At 32.4% G+C, this 5417-nt stretch overlaps 1 pseudogene; it reads right to left on the bottom strand.

Annotated features, from left to right (window-relative positions):
- Positions 1-589: 589 nt before the first annotated feature.
- Positions 590-686, bottom strand: LOC122118524 (annotated as a pseudogene).
- Between the last annotated feature and the right edge of the window lie 4731 nt (positions 687-5417).

The raw sequence follows: 5417 nt of genomic DNA, 5'->3' as shown, positions 1-5417 counted from the left end.
AAATTCATGGATTCCATGCTATTCTTCCAAGCGAATTGCCGGACTTTGATGTCAAAATGTATTCAAGATTTGTTTGTATACATCAATAATGATTTCTGCAGAGTTTGTGATTTTTATAATCAGAAATAATTTTAACTTATCTGTTGAAATGATTAATACAGAAACTAAAGATATTTCTATTGCTTGTCTGAAAAAGGATATTTTAATGTAATCTGTATTCTGTTTGTATAATGTCCATAATCTATTTCATTCTCTCCTAGATATAATACTTTTAATTCTACATTGTTTCATAAATATATAGGTTCATTAATAAATGTGTCATTTCAGATAGCATTCCATATAGAAACAGTTTAAGATTCCGTTTTTTCCCCTAGGTCCTTATAGTATTTTATTTCTTTGGAATAAAATGAAAATGTTATCTAATTTCAAAAGTTTTGTAAAGGTTATGCGATGTAAAGGCCTTTCTAAGGTGATGATTTAATACACTGATGTCAAACTAACTTTCAATTCAATGAATTGCATGTATCGTTACAACTGTATTTTTGAATCAATTTTTAATAACTTTTTCATTTCTTGCATCTGAAGAATGAAAAATATGGAATACTACACAAATTTTCATATCATCCTTGTGCAAGTGCCATGTTAATCTTTGTATTGTAATTTGGGTAGACGTGCTGTTGAAGCATGTAGTATCCTCTAAATTTAAGTAGCTAATGATGCAATCTTTATGCAGGCATATATCCTTGGTTGACTATTTGTAACTAGGAAACCTTATTGTTCCTAAAAATGCTATTGATATTACTTCTCTAAAATTCTGTGTATATTGGAAAAAAACTTATATTGTTTGGTCGATTGCTCACATTTGCAATTTTTTTTGTCAATGAGTATTTTAAGTGTTTTCCATTTTAGATTTCATCATACTTTGAAGAATTTAAAGCTAGGTCGAAAGGTGATGGCTTTTCAAGTACTTATTTATCAGCTGAGTTAGCTTTGTGGAGCTAATGGATTCAAAGTAAGCTTTGCTTAAGAGCTACTTCTAAATTTCTGCAGCTTAAAAATTCCTAAATGAGATCTTATTGGCACAAATGTCTACCTGACCCTTTACCTTTCTTCCATTTAGGAACAGACGAACCAGAATATCTTACCCTGACAGTATAGATTTTCTTACTGGAACAAAACTAATCTTAATTACAAGGAATCATAGAGACAGGAACAGTTCAGATAGAAATGTTTAGACTAGAAGGTATTTTATCAAAATATAATTGGTTATTATACCTAATATTTCAAAAATATCTAAAGCCAAGAAGGTGAAAAAATTGTTCATATGCATAAATAACTAATGTCCTGGCCCGTCTACCATCCAACCAGGCAGGAATTTACACTACTGCCTTTCTATCACCAAATATTTTCAGAGTTACAAGAGAAGTCTATATATCTCTCCTCAATATTAGGCCTTAAATTGTTAATGTTTTAATCAAAGTGTTTCCTCTTGCCACTAGGCTGTAAATCTTCAAATGGTAAAGCTTTAGGTCCAACTCTACCAAACACTGAGGTAGAGATAATGAAATAATACTTTAAATACTTTAAATAATTTGATACTCTAACCACAACAGAATATTGCAAAACGTGTGCCTTTTTCTTGTATATAGTTATACATTTTATATTTATATGTGCTGATATTTTAGTTCACAGAGTGAAACTTACTAGAATTAGTTGATAATTTGACAAATAAATAGATATTTATTCCAATAAGTAGTATTGGAATATAAATAATTAGGTTTAGAATACATATTAGAAATAAAAATATCAATGCAATATCTTTGGTATAAACTTGTGATACATTCTGAGTGTTCTTGGTCTTCTGAATTGACATTGCAAAAAAAATTAGTTTTCCTCTAATCTATTAGGGATTTTACGCTGCTACTCCATTTATTGTTTTAACTCACTGGTCCCAAACTGATTTTCTCCATATTTCTGAAGCATTCCCAATGATTATACCCAAATTTTGCAGATATGATGTCTAAAAGCTGTTATTCTTCTGCAGGACACACATGTCCTAGGATCCCAGGTCTCAGTTATCTGCATTATAAAGTAACAAGGGCAAGACTTCTCATCTAGGCCCATGCAACATGCCAACAGAAAGTAATTGAAAATCCATCTCAATTCCTGACAACACTGGAATTAGCAGTAAGCAATTGTGAAATGCAAGGCAACTTAAAATGAAATATGAGATCACAAAATCTGAAAGAAAGTACAGTAATTCAAACTTACAATTTACAAATGACCAGCCCATATGAGAGAACAAGATCACAAATGTCACAAAATTATTTTTAATACCCCTCTCCTAATGATTACTGAAAGATTTCAGTCCACTATAAATAGGCCAAAAAAATTGTTCTGGGAACGATAGATCCATAATTGGTCTACCAAGGCTAGGAATACTTGACTTACAGGTCAATTATAATTCAGTAAAACATTAATTGAGAAGATCCTTAATGCTTCAAACTACTGGTACTACAGTAAATCTTGGTTCTGTAGTGTAAAAATGCTATCATTCTCAAGCCAATGATAATCTACATTTAATCTCCTGAAAATATATTCTTTTTCAAAACTTTTTAAAATCACATTCACCAAAATAACATTTGACAAGTAGATGATAGTAAGTGACATTACAAGTTTTACAAGTGTAGGGAGCAAGTTAAAGTAGAGTTGAATTATTTACCCAGCACTAATGCCAAACACGTTCAACCAATCATTAAAGTGTAGAAATAGTACCCCCCACCATTTGTTTTGTTCAGTAGCTGCCTTCCAGAAATGTGTTAAATAGATCAACCTCCCATAATTCAAACCCAAACACTGGCTAATAAAGTAAATTTCATCATTTAATAAGGTACATTTTAAAAAGTCACAAATAGTTGTCTTATCATATGTTGTTTTATGTTTTCCCTATCTGTCTAACATAGTATGAAATAAGACTTTAAATCTTGAATATGGGTACTCATCAGAGATGTGACAAATATAAAATCTGTCTTCTATTTCCATCATATTCCTCTATAGTAGAAATTTATTTTTCTTCTTTTTCCAAAACTTATAGGTAGTAGAAAATATTTTCCCATGTCAAATAAAATAATCACAAAACTTTGTACAAAGCCATTTATAAAAACTGGTAGCTAGGAATACATTCTTAGCCATTTTTAAACTTTCTTGTTGACTAAAGATTAATCTTCCAAATGAATGAGAATATTATCATGTCTAGGGGCTGCACGTCTCCAGTCTTGCAAATTGTTATTGCAGATGAATGAAATATGGAAATATAAGCTGACATAAGTTCAAGTATATGCAGGATTGAAACTCCATGGAATGTATATAAACCTTTCAAAGTATTAACAGATAGTTTAACAGAATGACTATCAGGAAGTTGAAACCAGAAAGGAATAATAGTAAAAACATAGAATGAATGAAAAATGGAACAAGGGGCAAGTACAGGTAGAATACTCAATGTACACATGTGACAAAAGAAGTGGTAAATCTGAAATAAATCTTGGAGAAGGGGTTGGTTGAGAATGATAGAAGGAGTCACTCTGACCCAGGAGCATTGGACAATTAGATAGACATATTTATTGTAATACACTTGCACAACATTTTGAAATTCAGTTAAAAACATAACAAAAAACAAAAACACACAAAAATCACAAGCAAACAGCAACCTCTAGAGAGGATAAATATGACCTCTCAAAATTTTAAATATTTAATGAAGGGTAGTCTTGGGAAAAGCAAATAAAACTGTTCAAAGAGGGAAGTTTGGGGTAGCAGAGAATTTTGAACAGATTTAAATAGACTGTCTAAGGTTATAAATCACCTGCATCTGCTGCAAATATTTTCTTCTGTGAGTTCTCTTTCACTTCACAGGATACTCCAGTCCTAAGCCACACTTGATAGCTTGTGAAGATAGATTGGAAGAAACGGATCAAGAACCCATTACACTACTGGAGACAGAACAGTCCTCTATATTTTCTCTCATCTCTCTTCACTACTCTTTCGTCATTCTTTCAAGTCAAGTGATTTTGAATTATTTCTTTCCTTTTTGTTCTGGCAAAGTAATTAGTCAAACTAATTCACTAAATATTATTTACCATTTTTTCTATCATGCTGTTATCTTGTCCAAGAGAGTGCATTAAACTTCACCCTTGCATTTGGTTGCCACGAAACCCCAACATCTATATTAATGAGGACAAACTCTAATGTAAAACTTTGTCTCTGAAAAAACAGTCCAAGAAGCTGTGATCACAAATATTTAGCTATACTTTTTCTTTTACCGTGAAAGTCTTCTTGTATTTAAAGTGCCCACAAAAATGAGAACTCCATCACTTTTTGATTCAATAACTTCTAACCTCAAAGATATATTTTGCTAACAAGATGCTTCGAGGAAACCGAAGAGTACTCCACTTTTATCTTCTCTCTTAAGACTTTCCTTAGACTTGGAAAAAATTATGTTAAGTGAAGTAAGCCAAGCCCAAAGAAACATAGGTCCCATGGTTTCCCTTATTTTCAATAGTTAGTATATGTATGAGTCAAGCAGAAAAGTTCAGATAAGGTGATGTTAGGAAAATGAACCCTAAGATATGTATTTAAATGTTTTTTTTTCTTTCATGCATTTGTTTCTAATGCATTTATATGATTATTTCTTTGTTGCTTTGTATGTCCCTCCCCCACAGTATAACCCCTGCTTTCACTCTATTTGATGTCGGTATAATTTGTGGAGGGAAATGGGAAAAACAAGTCGTTTAAATAAGGATACAGGTGGACCGTTGCAACAATGAGAAGTACAAGTTGTCATGTCGAAAACGAACTTTACAACTTTGTTGGGGGGTTGGGGGGTGGGGGGAGGCTTCGGTGAGGGGGGAGTCTGGGAAGGGATGGGAAGGAGAAACAAAGGAGGAGGCTATGATGCTTGATAAGAAATGTACTCATTATCTTGCCCATGTAATTGTAACTCCTCTGTACAGTTTTTTTTCACAATAAAAAAAAGACTCTCCTTAGATACCATATGAGGAATAGTGAAGTTATCCTTTGTAAAATTATTTCAATATATTATTTTTCTCTTGGTCTTGCATTTGCTCAACAAGATGTATGGAGAAGAATAGAGTTAAATCATCCAAACTTTGTGACAGTGTCTGTTACAACGGACAATAATTCTTTGTCCTACTTCTATGTTCTCCTCCTAGCTCTTGCTTGATTTCCAATTAATCACAACTTCTTGGCTTCAAGTCTAGTGAAGCTGAAGGACTATAAGGCATCCCCCACTGCTCCATCATCATGGTTTTTCTTTTTAAACTCTTTTATTTGGATGTGGAATTTATTTTCATGTCTTCACTCAATCTGTTCTGCATTGTAGTGAGCCAAATAGGCTCTGTAAA

Source organism: Dipodomys spectabilis, unplaced genomic scaffold, assembly GCF_019054845.1.
Source record: "Dipodomys spectabilis isolate Male_0828 unplaced genomic scaffold, ASM1905484v1 ptg000154l, whole genome shotgun sequence".
NCBI classification, from domain to species: Eukaryota; Metazoa; Chordata; class Mammalia; order Rodentia; family Heteromyidae; genus Dipodomys; species Dipodomys spectabilis.
This window is presented reverse-complemented; position numbering and strand designations above follow the sequence as displayed.